The following is a 24,364-nucleotide window of genomic DNA, read 5'->3' as shown; positions in this document are numbered from 1 at the left end:
ATGTCTCACCGGCCTAGCTGGGGGTGGGGGGTGGGTTGATGCTACGTGTTACACGTTTGTTGATTGGACCCCTCACCTCCATATGCACGGCCTGTGAACATATGTAATTTGTAACTGCTATATCATATCCTAGCTATATACATGTGTATATTTACAGACACACACACACACACACACACATATATATATATATATATATATGTATATATACGCATTACTGTATACAGATATATCTGTATATGTATGCATACATGTATATATTTATATATTGCTGTCTATATATATCTAACAACATATGGGTCTATGGGTGTCTGCATACGTATATATCTATATGTGGGTATGTATATGTATTCTGTCTCTGTATGTATACTTTTGTACTACGGAGAGGGAGAGGTATATCTCTGTGTCGTTATGGGTAGATATACACACACATACCACTACATATATACATCTACAGCTGGTTATTCCATTCCTTGCCATGTAGATTACACTTTGCTGCAGTGGGACTTGTAGCGGGTGTGGCTGCTCGTTGGGCGACGCCTTTTCCCAATGAACACTTTTGCTTACATCCCTGGGGCTGTTCATGTAGGCCCACATCAGCCAACGCCTGCACACCTAGACCCATAACTAGCTACCCATAGTTCCCCCACCCGTACCTCCTCTACAGCACCCATCCTTACTCTGGGTCCTGGTCGGGTCTGAACACACCACTATAAGCTGCCCACTCTCCACTTCGCGAGACCCATGTCATGCATTGTCTTGACCCATGGGCCATCAGGCTTTCCCACCCTTGTATTTTGGGTATGTACACACCCCAGCCAAAATGGTCAGCGTATCACCTTCTTTTGGTCTTATGTCAATTTTTGGGGCGTCTCGCAAGGGAAGCTCTTGTCTGTGTTCCAAGATTAGATTTCACGGGTGCACTGTGTACCCCCCCGGTTGTATCCTGCCTGTGGTCTGGGGAGCAGTGGACTATTTACATTGTTTGCGGGTTTGTGTGTATGTTTCCTGTGTCTGGCTGGGGGGGGGGGGTGGAAGGTCATGCTACGTGTTTCATGTTTCTTGCTTGGGCCCCTCACTTCCATTGGCATAGCCTGTGAACATATGTCATTCTTGTGTGCTGTTTCCTATCATAGCTGTATATCTGTGTATATCTACGCACACACACACACATATATATATATTTATATATATATATCTATGTATATGTCTGCAACCACATATATATATATATATATATATATATATATATATATATATATATATATATATATATATATATATATATATATATATATATATATATATATATATATATATATATATATATATATATATATATATATATATATATATATATATATATATATATATATATATATATATATATATATATATATACATATATATATATATATATATATATAAAAATATATATATATATATATATATATATATATATATATATATAAATAAAAATAAATATATATATATATATATATATATATATATATAAAACAAAATTTACAGCAGCTTCCAAATAAAGCTTGTAATCCACAAAATGAAGCAGCTTTTCAGGCAAAACAATAAAGCCCTGAGCAGGGCAAGCTTAGAAAATTGTGAAAAAAACCACCGACGGCTCAGCACACTACGGTTCACTTTATTCCACAGAAACACAGCACATTAACGCTCCACCATATGTTTTCGTTTTAAAAATTACTTCCTCAGATGTGGGCTGTTCAAACTACTAGTGCTTTTATACGATTCACTTAATTACATTGATTAGGTTAATGAATTAATTGAAAGGTTAATTTAGTTTAAAACCAAAAACTTTTCTTATTTCATCTCTCTGTGTTGCCACAATTAAAGCATGTTTAATGTTACAATGTTTGATGAATAAATATGTAGAAATAAAAATATATTTTAAATAAAAATCCTTAAAACACTTGACTACAAAGAATACATTATAAAGTTAAAATACTATTAGAAACATATTTAGTAGGACTCAATGGTTAAATTACCATCTTGAATATTTGCTTTAAATGAACTTGATACTTCATCTAGTGGATAAATCATGAAATTACAGGTATTATAAAAACTGCATTATAAGCCAAAAGCAAATTGTATAGCCTCACTCAGTTAAAAGAATGTTAAAAACAGGAAAATATAAGGGATAAATAAGTTCAATATCTTTGATAAATGAGAGTAACACTTGTGTTCATAGTCTGTTTGTTTGTTTCTAGGTCATACATATGTTCGTATACCCTTCTTCTGAGCTTGCGTTCTGTCTTCCCTATATAGAATGCTTCACAGGTTTTACATTTCACTAAATATGGAAGCCCAAAGGAGTCACAATTATTAAAATCCTTGCCTTCCAGGGTGATTCCCCCACTTTCCAAATACACACTTTTTGCATTGCTAATGTATGCACACTGTTGACAATGTCCACATTTAAACGTTCCCTTCCTCTCTGCAAGACGAAATGAACCCCTATAGATATACTTTGCAAGATTTTAGTATATACAATTTCAGTCATATTTCCTTAACCAAAAAACATTTTAGTCTCTTATCAAAGGGAACCAAGTTCATTCCTAGTAGAAGGGGAGATTTAACCAACACAATTATGGATGTTAAAACCTTTACTAGGAAAATTAACTTCCAGGTTATATTTGATCAGAATAAAAATTATGAACCAGGAGATCTGGTAAAAAGAAGTACATACATTTCCCCACTGCACCCCCAGATAAAAAAATCTAGAGAATATACTCGAGAATGAAAGAAGTATGGGAAAGTACACTATACAAGGAACTTAAGCAAGGCTGAAAGCAGTTTCCTTGATGAATTAAGAGGGGATTCAGGCTTAAGAATTATGAAACCGGACAAAGGTGGGGGAATAGTATTGATGAACAGCTTTGACTATGAGGGGAAAATGAATGAACTCTTAGGAGACCCTAACAAATACTCCACAGTTTCAAAAAAATTAAATAAATATTAGTTACAGAAAGATAGATATGGCCTTAGAAAGTTTATTTTTAGATGGATTGTTAGATAGGAAGACATATGAATATTTAAAAGTGGACAAACCTAAAATTCCTACTATTTTTGAAATCCCCAAAAATCATAAGAACGGAATGGATCCCCCTTTGAGGCCAATAGTTTCAGCTGAGGGTTCCAAAACTTTACCGCTAGCCAAATTCGTGGATGTTAAGCTTAAGAAACTGTGGCTTAAGAGAACCAACATTTTGAGAGATTCTTGGTATCTTCTAAGGACATTGAATCATGATCTATACAATGAGAATTTATGTTTCCTAACAACTGACGTTGTAGATTTGTTCTCAAGCATTTCCCACAGTGATGGACTAAGATACCTGGAAGAACTAATTTTTGAGGATGAGACTTTAACCCATGATGAGTGTACTGTGGTGATGGAGCTTATAAATTTGGTTCTAAAGTTCAACTTCATTTACTTCAAAGTTGAATTTTTTTACCAGAAGAAAGGAGTAGCGATGGGTGCCGCTTGTGCACCCACCTATGCCAATTTGGTCTTAGCCAAATGGGAAGAGAAGATGGTAACCGAATCAATATACAGTAACAACTGGTCACTTTATAGAAGATTCCTGGATGACATATGCATCCTATGAGAAGGGCCAAAAGAAGAGATAGAAAAATGTATTGAATATATCAACAACAGTACTAATTTTCTTGAATTTACTTACAGAATAAATTATGAGAAGTTGGAGTACTTGGATATAGAAATATTCAAGAAAAACTCACGTTTTAATTCCAGGGTGTATAGAAAGAGTACCTATTCTAACTCTTATTTGCACTTTGAAAGTGCTCACCCTTTATACTCCAAGAAAAATATAGTTAAAGGACAATATATTAGGATGACGTCCAGAGACGAAGACTTTGAAATGGAAAAAAGGTTACTAATGAAAATGTTTAGGATGAGGAAATACCTAGATGATATGATAGACAAAATTGAGACAGAAGTGACAGAAAGGAGACCAAATGACTTTAAGCCAATATTAGGATTACCAGTATTTGATACGGTAGGCCCTGTAAAAAAGGCAAATGATAATTTTGGCAGTGCATTCATCTTGGAGTATAATGCTTGTGCAAAAATGGTAAGAGAAACTATAGATAAGGAATGGAATACATTTTTAGCATTTACTGACTTAGAGAAACTAAAGAATGAAAAGCTAAGAGTAGTTTATAAGAATTCAAATAACTTAAAACTTTTATTGGAAAATGGTACAAGCCAAGAAGTTCAGAGACAGAGAAAAAGGAAGGGAACGTTTAAATGTGGACATTGTCAACAGTGTGCATACATTAGCAATGCAGAAAGTGTGTATTTGGAAAGCAGGGGAATCACCCTGGAAGGCAAGGATTTTAATAATTGTGACTCCTTTGGCTTTGTATATTTAGCGAAATGTCAAACCTGTGAAGCATTCTATATAGGGAAGACAGAACGCAAGCTCAGGAGAAGGGTATATGAACATATGTATGACCTAGAAACAAACAAACAGACTAATGCATTGTACAAACACAAACAGAGCTGTGAAAATGCATGCTATACATTTTTTTGTGATAGAAAGGGTGGAAAAGAGTGGCAGAGGGGGTTTATGGGAGGAATGTTTGGAGTACAGAGAATTATGGTGGCAGATAAGTTTGGAGGCCAATAAGCCACCGGGTCTCAATGAACATATCTCCATAGCTCCATTATTAAAATTGAGAGCAGCAAAACTGTGATATGCATTTGCACTTTATGTGAATTTTATCAAGTTTTTACCCATGTTTTCCAATAGTTACTGTAGGTCTTTAAACTTTTTTGTATTTGTATTTTTATTAAAAAGTTGGGTTTGTAATATGTTATGAACACAAGTGTTACACTCATTTATCAAAGGTATTGAACTTATTTATCCCTTATATTTTCCTGTTTTTCACATTCTTTTAACTGAGTGAGGCTATACAATTTGCCTTTGGCTTATAATGCAGTTTTTATAATACCTGTAATTTCATGAGTTATCCACTAGATGAAGTATCAAGTTCATTTAAAGCAAATATTCAAGTTGGTAATTTTAACCATTGAGTCCTACTAAATGTGTTTCTAATAGTATTTTAACTGTATAATTTATTCTTTGTAGTCAAGTGTTTTAAGGATTTTTATTTAAAATATATTTTTATTTCTACATATTTATTCATCAAACATTGTAACATCAAATGTGTTAATTTTAATTGTGGCAACACAGAGAGATGCAACAAGAAAAGTTTTGGTTTTAAACTAAATTAACCTTTCAAGTCATTCATTAACCTAATCAATGTAATTAAGTGAATGGTATAAAACCACTAGTAGTTTGAACAGCCCACATCTGAGGAAGTCATTTTTAAAACAAAAACGTATGGTGGAGCGTTAATGTGCTGTGTTTCTGTGGAATAAAGTGAACTGAAGTGTGCTGAGCCGTCCATGGGTTTTTTCACAATTTTCTAAGCTTGCCCTGCTCAGGGCTTTATTGTTTTGCCTGAAAAGCTGCTTCATTTTGTGGAATATATGCATATATATATATATATATATATATATATATATATATATATATATATATATATATATATATGTGTGTGTGTGTGTGTGTCTGTAAAGGGATGCATACCCCACACAAATGCATTTACACACATTTACTGGTGTTTATATATGCCTAAACCTGCTTACTTGTGCCTTATTCATTATGACACTGACACTTTGCTCCAGTTCACTTTTCATTGTTATTTTTTAGGTTATACAGCGGACAGATGTCGAAATATGTTCATATACAGATTACCGATGGAAAATGGTATGTGCTGCAATGGGATTTGGAACGGGAGTGTCTGTTCGTTAGGCGGGTGCTCTAACCAATACACTATTGCTGTGCTGCTTGATTTGCATGTATACCCATATACCCATGACTCCTGGTTCCTCAAACACCCATCCCAACACCTCACTAACACTGCAGTCATCCATTCTCCAGTTGAATTTGCGGTGTATCCACACCACTACACATTGGCCATTCCCTTCTCCTGTAGACCCATCCCATCGGTTGACTCACTCCATGTATCCTCAGAAATCCGAAACTTTTAGTCCACAAACATTGGTGACATGAGCGACCAAAAGGACACTATTTGTAATTTTTGGGTTGTTCCACATGGGACACGCATGTCTTTATTTCAAGATTAGACTCTATACATCATTACATCCTTACTCCCGTTAACATGACACTACAATAAATTAATAAGTATGACTATGTGGTAACGCACACGTTACACATGAGAGCTAAATATATATCAGTTTGGCGTAATTCTTTTACAAATAGACAGGTTTAGTAATTGGCTTTGCCGTAGCAGTCAGATCATAGGAATGATTCCATGTGTGAGAAAGTCCTCACATTTGATTTTTTCAGCACAGCACTGACTTCGGACATTGTACACACTTCTGCATTTTAGCAGTTTCGCCCCTTGCCTCTTAGGCACAACCTATTATTCTATCTACTGTCAAGGTGTGTAAGGGTACATTCATGTTATTTATGTCTGCAAATGGAATGAATGTGTTACAGAGAATGTACTTCTACATATAGATGTATACATGTGTGTATGCATATATACTTATAACGAACTCTCTGACCTCCATGAGGCGGTCCAGTTAGAACCAGCCCATCCAACCCTGACATGCATGGATCCATAATTTCATACCCATAGTTCCTCCACCCCACCCAAGTTCAACATACATGCATACCATTCATTGTCCAGTTGCTATCGCAGCCATGACACACCTCCACACATTGCCCTCTCCTGAGTATTAGGGGACCTACACATATGTTGTCCCAGCCCATGTATTCTCAGGCTGTCCCACCATTTAGTCCTTGAACATACCTACCCTTGCTTGTGTAATGGTCGGATGGCCAAACAGCCTATCAGTTTTTGGGTAGTCCCACCAGGGCCTACCCTCTGATTGTAAAGTAGACTTAGCAGATCAACAATGTTACTCCCACTGGTAATATCCTGTCTGTGGTGTGAGTAGCAGTGCTTTGCTCACTCCTGCCCAGCTTGATATGACATACGCTGACAGCACTATATAATACTGGAGTTGCTGTTGATTCCTTTCTCATTTCTTTTGTATTTTTTATTGTTACAACGTTAATTCTTCATATATATATATATATATATATATATATATATATATATATATCTATATAATATATCTGTACATACTTATATACATTTTCTATGCTGGGCACTACTCAGACTTGCTTACTGGTACTTATATATTTTTACTGCTGCTTATTTGTGCTTACACCTGCTTACTAGTGCCTTATTCATTATGACAGTACCACTTTGATTGAATGAAATGTAGTTATTTAAACATCTCATGCGATACTCTTTATGTCGGTTTTACAGCAAAACAATATTCATTCCACATGGAAAATGATATGTGCTATTGTTGGACTCGAACCGTGAATGCCTATTTGTTAGGTGGATGCTCTAACCACTACACTATTGACATTTATGTTGATTCTGCATGTTTTTCTCTATTTGAATGATTTTGATGTGTAAGCTACACTCGGCGGAGGGCAACGACGCGGAAACACGCTGCACTTTGCTTACACTTTCGATATTGCAGCAATACAAATGTAAAATAGAGACACAGGGAATCTAATTGTGAAAGTTCTAGGGACGGGGCTCAACATTCCACTACGTACTTGTGTGTTTACTACTTCAATTTTATTTCACTGTTTGTGGGTACTCTTGTATGCTTAGCATATATTTCGTTATCCATGGACACTGAATTACTGACTTACTATTAGAGGCGGGCTCTAATAGTAAGCATAGTAGGTTGTGCAACTGTCGGGGCATGTGTACGCCTCCGTAGAGCACTTGTACACACCCCCTGCACTCACACATGTTTCCTGTGCACGTCGAGGGTGCGGCGGTGCGCCCTCATACATATTCATATGGTGCTGCTGCACCATCTGTAATGAGGACGCTCGGCGCAAGACTAAAACCGTCCTTGCGCCAAGCTTCATGAATCCCGGAGAATGTCATTGTATACAGCAGTAATCCACTTATGGTTGTGGGCATGTCAGGAGTTGCCCACAGTTGGCTTTTTTTAATCACTTGGGCTACGCCCTCGTGATCAAACAAGCCAACCGTAGGTAAATCCTGATATACGCACACCTAGTCATGGATTATTGCTTAATTACAATGTGTTCTACTCCTATTACTCCAATTATGCCAGCCTTGGGGGATGCTTTTGACTTTGTCTGCAATAAATTTGATAGTCAGTCCTCAGTCCCTGTTCTAGTCAGATTACTAAATTCTGTGGTTAATACAGTATTAGAGATGACACAAGAGACCAAGGCTCAAACTTAGCAATTTTATTTTGAAGCTTTTAACAATTAAGGTTGTGACAATAATAAACAATTGACTAGTCAACATGCAAAATCTAACCTATAACCTATCACATTAACATGCAAAATCTATCCTATAACCTATCACATTAACATGCAAAATCTATCCTATAACCTATCACATAAAATAACTATTAAATCATGTACTTACAAGCATATGCATTAAGAATATCATCTTTGCCACTGATAGGGGGACTCCAAACCTATTCAGTACAGCTATCTGTTCAGTCAAGACAGGGCCGACACTGGCAGGCAATGCTGTATGCTCAGTTCAGGCTCTTGCTTCAATCAGATCCGGATGATGATGAGTTCCAATCTATTGACAGCCTCTGAGCCTTTTATAGGTAAAATATGCCATAGGGTCAATGAGTTCGCTGATGACACCTAGGCCAACAGTTTAATCATAAACTGTTGGTTGATGACACTCAGATCACCAGTTTGATCATGAGCTGATCAAAATATCTTAGAACATTACAAATCATTTCCTAAGTTGTCAACAAGTCCCGTATCTAGTTTTATACATTACTTCTTCCTTTCAGAAGACAGTTAGCCCACAAACTTGTGATTTAGTTCCTCTTTGAAATCCCCATCTTTTGGTAAACATCTTTTAAGCTGACAAACAACTTCAAAGGTTAACTGGAGTTCAGTTATACCAATATCAGTGTGCAAGGCCTGCCTTTGAAGCATGATTCTTTCAGGTTTCATATATTTATTCATGATATAAAACAGTATATCATGTATTAACCTAATTAGCAGCATGTCATGTAATTATTTAATTAGCAGCATATCATGTCATTACTTAATTAGCAGCATATCATGTCTAACATCAAGCACACACACACACACACACACACACACACACACACACACACACACACACACACACACACACACACAGCAGTTCAATAGCTTGAGGCATTAAAATTCAGGTAGACTGTGTGGATCCGTCACAGGCCACCCCTTGCGTCAAGCAATGATTGCTGTGTGTTCCTAATAATGAGCAAAATTGACAACATTTTCCTGTACTTATTCATGACCTTACAATAAATGCAGCAAGAAATTAAGCAGAACAACACTGAAATTATTGTGGTCAACAACAAAGGGTGTAAAAGCAGATTAAACCAAACAGAAGCCTTTGGTGACCACATAAAAACATCATACCAATGTGAAACAGTTATATCTTGAATTTCATTTGCAATTTTAAGAATGGTACCTTTGTCTTTAATCATTTTAATTACAGTTTGACGCGCATCATGTAAAGTCTTATTTAGCAGGAGCAATACAGCTTGCCCTTCCTGCTTAATCTGTTTAAAGTCTGGGTGGACTAGAGATGGCCATTGAAAAGTGTGTAATGGTTCTATGCTAGCATTTAATGTGATGTCCATCCATCTAGCCAATCTAATCAATTCCCCGGTGCAAAATCAATGATTGCATGTACATTACTTTTACAATGTGCTCCACTGTCTGTGATTGTTCCATCACTCCAAGCCAGCTTACAGGAGGATACTACACAGGCTGTGGTATCATTGAGTTGATAAATGTCTGTCCCATTCACTATATATCTATGCCAAATACATTCTCCAGTCCCATTATGTAAACATGGATGAGGCTTTCTGTTAATTAGCATGCACACCCACCCCTGGGGCCAGGCCTCACATCCTGCTAAATCAATGGGAACATCATTATAATCAATGAGGTTAGATTCTATCTGAGGCACCCACCAATTATTTCCGAATTGCAGAGGCAATGCTACAAATGGACAAACCTGTTTTGTTCCCTTTTTACTAGCAAGATAATCAAAGATCAATATGCAAGAATCATTTTCACATGCAAAATCTAATGGTTTCAACCAATTATACAATTGCAACTCATTTTGCCAATGGTTTGGTCGTTTTGCCCCCCAAACCTGAATGAATTGCAGGTACTGCTGATTGGCAGCCAATTGGGACAAAATGCAAAAGCTCTGATTTAATCCTTTAGTAAGGTTATTTAGAACCTGTTCTGTATACATATTAGCATGATCAATCCATCTCCACATGACAGTTTGAGTTATAACACTATCAACGGTTCTTTGACCGAGCTCTGGATCATGATCAGCTAAGAGCTTAAAAGCCATGTTTAGGTCTTCACCTAAACGGCTTAATTACCTCTCAAGGTGTCAATGTCTATGCTATTCAGAAATCCTGTACCTGTCCCAACTGCTCCCAAGGCAGTTCCCATTATTCCGTGACATCACGTTTGTTTCTTCTATATCGGTAATGCCTATATTTCAAGTGTAGGGAGTTAATTGGCCATAAGTTGGTGGACTTGCATTGTGAATGTTTAGTAGTGATATCTACTGCTGTCATATTAATTATCATTTTAACATGCTGAACAATTCTCGCACTACTTACAGTTTTACATCCTCTTGTGTATCTTACTATATGTCCTAAACCATCAAATACAGTTGAACTGTTGTCCATAGCATATATCTCCAAGTTTGGAGATTTGGTTTCTGCAGTGTTGTTTTCCCTTTGAAATTCGGCTATGCAGGAAGAATCTAATGGAGACTCGGCCAGAGAAAATCCTGATTCATTCAGTCTCTGATATAAGCCCCAGCAGGATTGGCAGTGCATTCCTCTGGATGTCTGTCACAGTTTAATCTACAAACAGTTCTGATGTATTCTGTGCTGGTCAAATTCCATGTCAGAGTGGGTTTGGTAGTCACTGCAAACAACGCTTCTCCCAGCTTCCAGTAGAAGTCACAATCCCTGTCAAATTAGCCACGTCTTCCTCACTAAACAGGGAATAGGGTCATGACACTCATATGGTCCATCTAGGTGTCTTCGCTGGTAAGAGTTGGTGTCTTCCCAAACAATGGCAACAATCTATGGAGGGAAAATATAATGGTTGTTTAGCAGAATCAAGTAACACCAAAACAGTATCACCAGGTCCATCACAGATCACAGTTCCACGCTCATTTGGTTGCTGGGGTGTGGTTATTACTACCCTCATCCCCAACCATTTACTTGGGCTAGTGTCACAGTCCTGTAGTAGGATGACAGCATCCTGATGTATACAAATTTCTACTAAAGGTAACCCCTTTTTCACAGTTTGTGTTCTGTTATCTAAATTGATGACCTTTACTATCACCTCTTGTTCTGGTTCCCATAGCATGAAAGCTTCCCAATTTTCTCCCAACAATCCTTTTTGTCCCCAGTGCCATTTTTCTGGGAGAAACAGATTCCAACCTGTCTTAACTAACACAGTATCCTGTGCTGGTACTCTTTGCTCAGTCAATGCACATAGCCAGAGCCGAGTTTGATCAATGTTTGTTAGCATGGGATATATGGCATCTGGATTCAGTCTTTCCAGTTTTAAAGTACAGCAGTCTGATCGGATATCATTCATATGCATTTGCAGGGGAGTACCTTGATGTTTCCGAGGTCTGTTGTTTAACTGACTTACGGCTTGTTCCAATACTTTTGCCCATCCTCGCAAAGTTCCATCACTTGTATTTTTACGAATCTGTTCTTTAAGAAGTCCATTGTATCTTTCAATCAGACCAGCAGCCTGGGGGTGATATGGTATGTGCAGCACCCATCGAACTCCATTTTCTTTTGCCCATTCTTGGACTTCTGCTCCTGTAAAATGACTGCCTTGGTCACTTTGTATTTCAACAGGAGTCCCATATGTTATGCATAGTTTATGCAGTCCCCTCAGTACTGCTTGTTGGTTTGCTTTTTTAGATGGGGAAATCATTAATAACCCGAATAAGTGTCCACCATGGTTAGGCAATATTGTTGATTTTGATCCAATGGCAAGGGACCAATAAAATCTACCTGCCAGATCTGAGCTGAACGACTGCCTCTATGTATGTGTCCACATGCTTCTGATTGCAGTTGCTTTCGTTTATTTCTTTGACAAATTTCACATTGTTTTATGACATCTATCAGTACATCTTTACTGAGTTGCATACCATGTCTCCGTGCCCATTCCATCGTAGCATCTCTTCCCAAATGTCCACTTCGATCGTGGGCCCACCTGGCCATGCTGATATCCTCAGGATTCTCCTCAACAGTACGTACTGCAGCCATTTTATCTACTTGCTGGTTATGCCTTCTTTCCTCTGTCACAGGTGATGCATGAGCATCCACATGTCCGACACTAATCTGGCATTGTTGTGCCTTTTCCCAGATTTGCTGCCAATCTTCTGACCCTCCCACAAGGGTCTGCCATGGATTTTCCAATCTTGTTGCTGCCAAGCAGGTAACCAAGCTGTTAGGCCTTTATAAACTGCCCAGCTATCAGTGTAGATATATGCTTCATCTCCAAGTGATAAATTATTAATCACTAAAGCAACAGCTCGTAATTCTGCTTGATTATTTGAACCAGCGGTTCCTTCATCAAACAATACAGTCTCTGTTTGTGGGCAATAAGCTACCGCAGTCCAAGTTCTGCCATTTGATCCAATCTTTGCAGAACCATCAGTAAACCATGCACATTTCCTTTTCTCCATGTCCAACTTATCAAATGGTGATGCCTCAAGTATTGGTGATTTTGGAAGTTCATACCGTTGTTGCTCTGTTGTATCAGCATCATTCAATATTACCAGGCCAGCCAACTGTTGCTGCACCTGGGAAACTCCAGGCACGATATTGGCTCTTTCTTGCAAGTACCATTTCCATTTTTGTACAGTCGAAGACTGTGCTATTAATGTTTTCATTAGAGTATTGTCTCGTAACCACCCCTGGATTGGGTAATCTACTTTCACTGTCACCGTCTGTTGTTTGGTCAGCCCCTCTACATGGATCAAGGCAGTATATACAGTCAGTACATGCTGTTCGAGAGGGCTATATCTAGTCTGTGCTCCGGTCAGGGATTTAGACCAAAATCCTAGTGGTCTTTTCTTTCCCACATCATTTTTCTGCCACAATCCCCAGGACATGACATTATTAGCAACAGTCACTTCTAAAATAAAAGGTTGCTGTGGGTCTATTGGACCCAGTCCCACACTCTGTTGTAAGGCTTTCTTCGCCTCCTCGAAGGCCATCTGCTGTTTAGGACCCCACTGGAAATCACATTTTTTCCTAGTCACATAGTGAATAGGTCGTAAAATTTGTCCAAGATGTGGTACAAATGCTCTCCAAAAGCCCATTGCTCCCAAAAAGGCTTGTGCCTGTTGTTTTGTTTTTGGGACTGCAATCTTTTGGATACTTTCTAGGGCCGATGCAGGTATTTCTCTTTTTGCTCCATTCCATATCATACCCAGGAATTTCACTGATGTTCCCTGTTGTGTTTTATTCTCATTTATAGCCCACCCTCGGTTCTGAAGGTGTTCAATCACTGTTTTCAATGCAATGTCCACATCCGGCTTTTCTCCTGTAATCAGGACATCATCAATATAATGGAATACAGTCACTTTATTTAACTGCAACTTAGCCAGGTCTCTGGCCACCAGCCCGTGGCAAAGAGTTGGGCTGTGTAGATATCCTTGTGGAAGTACCTGAAAGGTATATTGCCTCCCCTCCCAGGTAAATGCAAATTGAGCCCTACTCTCTTCTGCTACAGGTATGGAGAAGAAAGCATTTGCCAAGTCCAAAACTGCATGGTACGGCCCAGCAGAAGAAGAAAGTCTCTCCACAATAGTAACAATGTCCGCACTGCTGCAGTTAAAGGTGGAGCCACCTTATTCAAGCCCCGATAATCTACCGTCATACGCCAGGAACCATCAGGTTTTTTGACAGGCCACACCGGGCTATTGAATGGGCTCACAGTTGGTTCGAGTATGCCAACTCGGAGTAATTCCTGGATCGTTTCAGTAATTTCTGAATGGCCCCCTGGAATACGATATTGCTTAATGTTGGTCACCACCTTTGGTGTGGGAATATGCAGAGGTTCCCACTTGGCGTCACCTCGAACAATGGCCTTGACTGCATTGACTGAACAGTGCCGTACTCCAAATCTGAATGGCCCTACCGTAGTTTCTAAGGTCCTACCCTTTAGGACATCTATTCCCACAATGTGTTCTGGTACGGAGCTATTACAGCTACAATGAAAATAGGAATACCATCCCCAAAGGCTATTCTTACTTTGGTTTTTACACCCACTGTCTTAGCCCCCCCATAACCATCAATCTCTACAGACTGTCCACGAAATTTACGGGGGTTACCTGCAAAATAGTTATTTCCGAGCGGTATCTACCAAAGCCATTACGTGTTGTGGTCCTCCCCTCCAAAAAATGGTAAGAGGCACGTAGGGGCGTCGGTCCCCAGGTGTAATGGCTCTAACTGTGCCTCTAGCTACTGGGGACCTGCCTTCTAGTCAATTTGCTTCCATTTTTCCGTCGGGGTTTTCCACCCCTTCTCTCCCCAATCTCTTTCATCAGTGAACTCTCCCATCTGCCATTGTGCTAGCTCCTCATCAGTAGGGATGTCAGGATACAACTGATTCCATCCTTTCTTCCCTTCAGTGGTACTTCTGATTGGGCTTTTTGCAGGGGTTTGTTTACCTGAAAGGTCTGATTCCTTTCCTTTCTGCTTCTGCTTCCATCTTTTGTATAACTCCTCTGTAGTTACTCCATCTATTTCTGCAGCTTCCACCCCCCATCTTAACAAATCTAGAAACATCTGCTTTCTTGTTACTTTTTCACTACCCTTGTTTTTTGATTTGTCTGCATTTGCCTTTCTGGCTTTCCTCTGCTCTTTTTCTTCTACCAGTTCTGCCAACTGGTTTAAAGTAGACATTACATCCCATATTGGTTGGCCAATACACCCTGCCAAGGCAGCCATTAGCTGCCCTTTCCACCATTGTGGGGCATTTTAATTAACCTATTTCTCATATTACCAGTAAAGATTTGTCCATCTGGCCCTTTTGGAATATGCAACTCCCCATTTATCAGTTCTAAGGAGTAAATAGTTGCTAACATAGCCATTTCCTTAGCTGTTGAATTGCTTCACCTATTGTTTTCCAGGATTTATGCTCCTCTGCTACTCCTGTAGCATCCGGCCAAGTGGCCCGAAAGGCGGAAGCTAACCATACCACCAATGTATTGATATGAGGGTCTTTATGGTCACAATTGTTCACTATTTGCTTCAGCCGGGGGTGAAATACTAAACAGGCGCACTGATGCATTTCTTCATCACTCAGTGACACCGCCTCTCCCCCAGTATCCCAGACCCGGAGAAACCAAGCCAAGAGGGTCTCCCCAGGCTTTTGCTTATAAGTTTGAATTATTTTTAATAACTCTGTCTGGGAATAACTGCACCTCCACCCACTGCTGTGGTTGTCCCCCAGCATGTATTGAATTTTTCTCTACAATTGGTCGGGCACTCACTGATGGGGAATTTATTATTTCAAAATCATCATTCATCTCATCAGAAGAAGGAGATCTCCTCCCATTCTTCAGGGTCAAACTCTGCCTTACATATCAAGGCACGCACTCTAGGCCTAGAGGGTGGTTTCCGTGAACCTCTCCTTCCATTGCCTGCGCTGTTGTATTACCCAGTGGCCTGAGTGACGGAATTAGTTTTCCAATGCTCTGCATCCTGTCCTACCTTAGCCAATTCCACATCTGCCTTTTCCAAGGCATCCCTATCCAATCGGTGAGTGTGTGCATGCTCTTTACATTGCTCTTCTAAGTCTAGAACTTTTACTTTTAAATCTTCAACATCCTTGTCTAACTCCTGTATTGCTTCAAAGAACAGCCATCCAGCTGCTCCCACTCCCTCTTTCACCTTCTTTCCCTTATCCTCCAATTTTAAACCTGATAAGGCCTTTGCCAGCTCCTCAGGGTCTACTGGTTTTACTGGTGAGGATTTTGGAGAAGGTGGAGGTGAAACCTGACTTAATACCTTAGCAAGGGGGTCCCATCTTCCAAACAATGCTGGAAACTCAGTATTTGCCCCTCCCTTACTTTTGGTATCTGTAGATTGTTTCTTATTTAACCCTACACCTATGTGCTTAAATGGAAGAAACATTGGCTGTTGTGACATATCTACTGCAAACCACAGACCCTGCTCGCTGCGCCAACTGTTCTAGTCAGATTACTAAATATTGTGGTTAATACAGTATTAGAGATGACACAAGAGACCAAGGCTCAAACTTAGCAATTTTATTTTGAAGCTTTTAACAATTAAGGTTGTGACAATAATAAACAATTGACTAGTCAACATGCAAAATCTAACCTATAACCTATCACATTAACATGCAAAATCTATCCTATAACCTATCACATTAACATGCAAAATCTATCCTATAACCTATCACATAAAATAACTATTAAATCATGTACTTACAAGCATATGCATTAAGAATATCATCTTTGCCACTGATAGGGGGACTCCAAACCTATTCAGTACAGCTATCTGTTCAGTCAAGACAGGGCCGACACTGGCAGGCAATGCTGTATGCTCAGTTCAGGCTCTTGCTTCAATCAGATCCGGATGATGATGAGTTCCAATCTATTGACAGCCTCTGAGCCTTTTATAGGTAAAATATGCCATAGGGTCAATGAGTTCGGCTGATGACACCTAGGCCAACAGTTTAATCATAAACTGTTGGTTGATGACACTCAGATCACCAGTTTGATCATGAGCTGATCAAAATATCTTAGAACATTACAAATCATTTCCTAAGTTGTCAACAAGTCCCGTATCTAGTTTTATACATTACTTCTTCCTTTCAGAAGACAGTTAGCCCACAAACTTGTGATTTAGTTCCTCTTTGAAATCCCCCATCTTTTGGTAAACATCTTTTAAGCTGACAAACAACTTCAAAGGTTAACTGGAGTTCAGTTATACCAATATCAGTGTGCAAGGCCTGCCTTTGAAGCATGATTCTTTCAGGTTTCATATATTTATTCATGATATAAAACAGTATATCATGTATTAACCTAATTAGCAGCATGTCATGTAATTATTTAATTAGCAGCATATCATGTCATTACTTAATTAGCAGCATATCATGTCTAACATCAAGCACACACACACACACACACACACACACACACACACACACACACACACACACACACACACACACAGCAGTTCAATAGCTTGAGGCATTAAAATTCAGGTAGACTGTGTGGATCCGTCACAGTCCCTAAGAAGGCAGAGACACTTTATAAAGTTCCCCACTCTAACAAGTATTTGTTTACTCATCTCAGGTCTGAACCAGCAGATGTTTCTATTTCTTCTTCAGCTGCAAACAAGTTTTTAGTCAATGGTAATTTATATCCTTCTGTCAAGGATGGTAAAGCTTTTGACAGGTTTGGGAAGAGAATTTGTCTATTACTGTAGTCTTCAGAATTTTGAACTGCATAACTCATATATTGAAGTCTGAGGAACTTTTCTGTCACTTTGCCTTCAGAATGTTGTTCCTTTCTGAAACATGATATTGTTACTTTCTTGAGTTTCTAAGCATTCTTTAAAGAGGGTGCATGGTTATGCTGATTCTCTGTCCAGGGCTGCAGCTTCTTCTATTGCCATGAGACATTTTACTTGGATACATAATCAAATGTTTTCTAAGGATGTCATTCTGAGAATTATCCTTTGGATAAGGAGGTCTTATTTAGTCCTTCTGGTACAAAGGTACTGAAGCAGTTTGATGAATGAGGCAACATGATTCCAGGGGGGTTACTAATAGTTATCAGCCTTCTTTTTCTAAAATTACAAAACCCTCTGTGTTTCCTTTCAAAATGCAAAACAAACAATCCCAGCAAACATCTGGCAAGCAGGGCTCTAAGAAAAAGTGTAAGGAAAGGTCATATTAAAAAGTGGGCATCCTTCCAGAAAAATGAACAACCCTCTACTTCAGATTGACTACTGCAGCATTCTTAACCCCTCCTCCCTGCCCTATACACAAATCTGTCCCAGATACTGGTTCTCAATCTTCTCCTTTGGAATCAGATTGCATGAGACAAATGGGTTTTGAGAGTAGTTCAGAAGGGTTATCTTCCTTCTTTTCAAGTTTTCCTACTCATCCCCCAAACCACAGACATGCTTCCTTTGGTTTTTAAGACACATTCTTGCCTGCTTTGTGGGTCATAGAGACTGTGACCTTCCACCTTTCCTTTTTCAGCTTGTTTATAAAACTATAAAAGTTCAAAATGTTGACTTTACAAAGTCTGTTACCTCTCATTTCCCATTTGAGTTTTTCTTTGGTAAGTCTAGACATGAAAGATGCTAATCATCACATCCCCTTTGCCACAATTTTTTTTGTGTCTGGGTCAGATTAGCAGTTTTCTGCATTTACCTTTTGGGTCGTCTACAGCTCCAAGAGTTTTCGCCAAGTTTCTAGCTCCAGTGATAGCTCATTTCAGACTGCATGGCATTCACATATTTCCTTATTTAGATGACTTGCTTATCTTTATTTTTTTTTCAGATGTCGAGTCCCTTACTTGGGTAACAAATGTCTTTTTCAACCTGGATTTTCAGATCAGCAGTCAAAAATCCTTACTGACTCCTTCTCACTGGATAGTTTTTCTAGGATGCCTTATTCTTCCCAACAAAAGCCATTCCTATCTCAGGAGAAAGTGGATTTATATCTGGAAATTTTCATGAGTTTCTCCAATGAGTCTCAGATTTTAACCAGAGAGTATCTCATGATTCATGGTATCTATACTTCTCAAGATTTCTTTTGCCAGGTTGCTTATAAGAAAATACGTTTTTTGAAAAGACTGTTTGGACCCAACATTCATATCTACTAGATTTTCAAATTCCAGTACTGGGATTTCTGAAGAGAGAACTTCTTTGGTGGAGAGATCATATTTCCTCTAAATCCAGGTCTCCCATTCTCTCTTCCAGCTCCCGCTCAATCTGTAATAACAACTGCATCTAAATGTGAAGGAGGTGTTAGTTGTGCTCCATTCTATAGAATCTCTTCATCATCTGTGCTCCCCAAGGCCTTTGCAGGTGATTACAGACAGCACCACAACGATGTGGTACCTAAACAAACAGGTGGGCACCAAGTTTTACCCTTTGAGTAGGCAGACTGTGGTAGCTTGGGAGATTGCAGTTCAATATGGTCCAACTCTCCAAGCTTCCTACAGTCCATCAGAGCAAAATGTACTAGCAAACAAGCTGAGCAGGACCAGGTCAGACTCCACAGATGTGAACTGAATGTGGGAGTCTCCCAGGAGTTGATCCATTTGTGGAGAACGCCTCAAACAGATTTGTTCATCTCCTTTCTAAACAGACAGCTAAACAAATTTTGCTCCAGACTCCTTGTGGTCAGACCTGGAAAACAGATGCTTTTTCATTTATGTTGATGGGAATGCTTCTGTATGGATTGCCACTCTTTTCACAGATACTCAGGGTCATTATGAAGATTCAGAAGGACTCCTTTTTGGTCCAGGAATTGGGCTTATGGAATTGTCCAACAATAATTACCACACACACTTCCTCACAGATTGGGTCTACACATACAAGACTGGAAGTTTGATACACTCCCCCATTCTGAAACAACTACAACTGAATGTCTAAATGATTCAGTTTTGATAACTTTTAGGCACCTTGTTTTGGAAGATGTGCAGCAGGTACTAAAGGAGAAAAGGAAGTCTGCTACTAGGAAATCTTATGTTGCTAAATGGAAAAGGTTTATAAGCTGGTGTTGTACTAACAACCAGCACCCATTCGGGATTGGTTCTACAATATCTGTGTGAGTTACTCACCTCGGTCCTTTGCCATTCCTCTATGAAGGTTCATCTGTCAGCCATTTTATCATGTCTGCTGATGAATCCTCACATTTCTTCTCACTGTTTGGTCAAGTAGTTCTTAAAATGCTTTTCATGGTAGACCACCAAAGAAACAGGTGACACTTACTTGGAATCTTAATTTTGCACTGGAAAAGTTCACTTTCTCTCTTTAAACCTACTTATTAGACTGGTTTATGGTTAATAATGTGCAACACTATGTTACTTATTGCTCTGACATCTGCAATATGAGTGCCCAGGTTGGAAGTTCTCATGGTGGGTAAACTCTCTTTGATTTTCCGTAGTGACTGGGTTATCTTAAGAACATTCATTCATGTCAAAAGTTGTCCCTTGCAATTTCCTTTTGTTATTCCCTCCATGGTAAATTACTTCTAGGCTGAGTCAAGGCTTGCTGTACTGCAGCTTTGTCTTTGATGGCATACTGAAAAGTGGTGGACTCTAGAAGCATTCCAGAGGCAGCTACTTGGTTCTCTGTGCATACTCTCACAAGGTACTACAAACAGAACTCCTTTTCTATGTCCAGAACAGGCTTTGAAAGGATTATTCTCCAGGGGCTACTGGCATAGCTCTCAACCTCTTAGCACAAAAAAAATCCAGACAAAGACAAAAATAATGGGGGGGGGGGCAGAGCCCCAAAAATAGGGACAGAGTTTAAATATTTCTCTTACAAACTTAGAAAGTTGAAAATGAAAAAGAACAATGTTTCCGGTCTCCAAAGTGTCCTTCGGCAAAATGTAGATCAAAAAGTACAGGATAAAGACCTCTGGACACACCACGAGAAGTTCAAATACTTTAATTAGATAAAACAATATAAAAGATAAGCACTTTCACGTGCTGAATGCACACGCTTCATCAGATCTCAATTATGTCACAGAGTGCTAGCTTTTTTTTTTTAAAAATAATCATCAGCCTATAACAGAACTTTCTCAATTAAAAATGTAATGACCAATATAAAATAAAAGAAACATGATGCTTCACTAGTAGCATTGCACCATACTTTAAAATAATTCATCTTTTTACTGACCATTACTTAAGTTATCCTAAAGAGTATTTGTACTGAATTGCATTTAACAGATGCCTTTGCTCAAACATAACTCAACAATCCATTGTAATTTTTTAAAAAACTTTCGTCTCCGATCTTCTATTATAGTTCATGCATTTTTTGAATACTATAATAGAAGATCGGAGACGAAAGTTTTTTAAAAAATTACAATGGATTGTTGAGTTATGTTTGAACAAAGGCATCTGTTAAATGCAATTCAGTACAAATACTCTTTAGGATAACTTAAGTAATGGTCAGTAAAAAGATGAATTATTTTAAAGTATGGTGCAATGCTACTAGTGAAGCATCATGTTTCTTTTATTTTATATTGGTCATTACATTTTTAATTGAGAAAGTTCTGTTATAGGCTGATGATTATTTTTAAAAAAAAAGCTAGCACTCTGTGACATAATTGAGATCTGATGAAGCGTGCGCATTCAGCACGTGAAAGCGCTTATCTTTTATATTGTTTTATCTAATTAAAGTATTTGAACTTCTCGTGGTGTGTCCAGAGGTCTTTATCCTAAACTTAGAAAGTTGCTAGAATAAAAGGTTTTGTGTTACCATATATATTCTGAAGGATATGAATTCTGAAACTCAAATGTCTGTCATTATTTAATCAATTCAGTTATCATTGATTTGCCACAAAAATCCAGAAAACCACAAGTTTTATGATGAACAGATCAAAAATATGAGGCAAAAATCTGGACATTCTGTGAAAATCTGGACAGTTGAGAGGTATGGCTCCTGGATTCTAATCCTTCCTCCTTTTAGGTTAGTTAAACAATATTAATCCACCCATAAAGCTAAGGCTACTGCAGCATTGATTTATGCTGAACATAGTACAGTTGTGTAAGTTGCACTTATCATAATAATACATGTTCAATGAAATCTCTATTGCAGTAGCTGCACCTAGTAATGTGTTTACAACTTTGCTTTTTGTCAGGACAGTAGGCTGTCTCCTTTTGGGGGCTGTTTTCTCCCTTTGGAGCTCAAGCCATGACAGCCTGGGTGTATGTGTGGGGGAAGCAAAGAATTTGGAAGACTGGCCAATTGTTATATCCTTGGAAGGATATAACCCATATAGCTAAGATTATTGCAGCAGTGATTTCATCGAACATCTACTATCATGATAAGTGGAACTTACACAACTGTACTTTTTCTAAACTGTGGTGTAACACAGGATTTTTTTTTTTACTGGGACTTGTCTTATTGAACTTTATTTTTATCTTTTCCAACATCCAAAACATTTAGCTATTTAAGTGTGCTAATGAATGCACAGCTGGCACATATTTGACATTTAACAATGACATTGTATCCACAATCATTAACTGCATCATATTTCAAGACAGACATCTATTTAAGGCATTAACTTTAATTCTAACAATTGCTCGGCTCAGTAATTGTCTGTGGAAGAGATTCTGTTTTACTACAGGTTATGTGGCACCATGGCACAGTGGATAGTGTTATTGTCTCACAGTAAGAGGTTCCCCAGTTTGATTCTTGGCATAGGTGCCTTCTGTATGGAGTCTACAGGTCCTCCCTGTGTTTGCATGAGTTTCCTCCACCCATTCCAAAGATATGAAGTAGGTGGATTGGACACTTTAAATTGGCCATAGGTATGCAAGTGTGTGGTGTGGAAGAACCACCACAGCATGGTAAGTCACTAGGTGGTGTAAACCTTGGCTCTAGATGATTGTCATTGGTGAAGTGACTCCTTGTACAAAAATGGGAAAAAGAGGTAAGAAACTTTAAGACGTGCTGTTTTGCTTGCATTAAGTACTGAGTTCTATAGCTGGTGTAACTAGTTAGGTTGGGATTCTAATCTGGCTGCAGTCAGCTGTTTTGTGAGTGTGTGTGTGTGTGTGTGTGTGTGTGTGTGTGTGTGTGTGTGTGTGTGTGTGTGTGTGTGTGTGTGTGTGTGTGTGTGTGTGTGTGTGTGTGGTCGGAAGAGCATGATTCTGTATCTTACTATCAGGAACCCAGCTCCATGGAGAACAAATATTTTGGTTTGGAGACTGACATAATAGTTAAGGTGTTTATCTTGCAGACACAAATTGCATGGTTTGATTCTCACACGGGGTAATTGGCTAGGCTTAAAATGGACACATAAGGGCAGTTAGCCTAGTATTAATCTATGAACTTATAATCTATGATTAATAACATCTGTCTGTCTTCTGTAAAAGCAATGAAAGTTTGAAGGTGATTGTTCAGAATAATTTTTAAATATGGCACCACTATAATCCAAAACAAAGTTAATAATGGTCAATCTTCTTTTTAGGACCATATATACAATAGATATAACAGTTCTAGCTGAACTTTGTCAGACCACTCTAATATTAATTCTGGTATAATAATATAATATCAGTAACGTATTGATTTTATATAAAAAAATCAGAAATGAACTTTCTAGAACTAGCTCAGAGGAGATTTGCGAGAAAAAATCCTGTTCTTTGTGGTGTGGACAACATTAGCCACTTAATTTGTATAGTATTAATTAAAGCGCACGTGTTATAAGTTATATTTAGCCTTTAAATCCTTTAAGGATAAGACACCAATGATGGTGATGAGAACAATACTTTGTACATGTAATAAAACAGACTCTCATAAGAACACAACATTTACACTTCCTTCTGATGAAGTTCTGAGTTTTTTGAACGAAAGAGCTTAACTCAGTTTGCCGAATAAAGTGGAATTTGTGGCTTCCCTGCCTTCCATGGTTGACTTGCTTCAACACAACATTTACAGATTAATGACTTTTATAGGACAGATCACTGTAACAACCAAAAATCATATTATGCTATCTATCTCAGAGCCTTATTGTGTTGGACCTTCTCTTAAGAGGTAGGCTGATGAGGAAAATATACATTCCCAGATATCTGATGGTAGCCTAGTCTACTGATCTGACTGATTCCATTGTTCGCCTCTATTCAAAAAGCCCAAGTCAACCGTTGTCCATCCTTACATACTGAAGAGGACATTAACTAAGTAACACCCATCAAAGCTATCAAAATGAGAATACTCTATCTAAAAGTGGAAGATTACTTGTTAAACAACATTAAAAATCCTTCAGAATCAGCCACTTGGGGGACTACTGTGTGATATCAGTGAAGAAGTTTTCAACTTCATTTAGGAATGGCTTCTAACTAGCTGGTGGGCAATTCATGAGAAATATTCTATCTAGTTGGTGGG

This window comes from Protopterus annectens, chromosome 2.part0 (genome assembly GCF_019279795.1).
Source record: "Protopterus annectens isolate FY-2018-M chromosome 2.part0, PAN1.0, whole genome shotgun sequence".
NCBI lineage: Eukaryota > Metazoa > Chordata > Ceratodontiformes > Protopteridae > Protopterus > Protopterus annectens.
Note: the sequence above shows the minus strand (reverse complement) of the source record.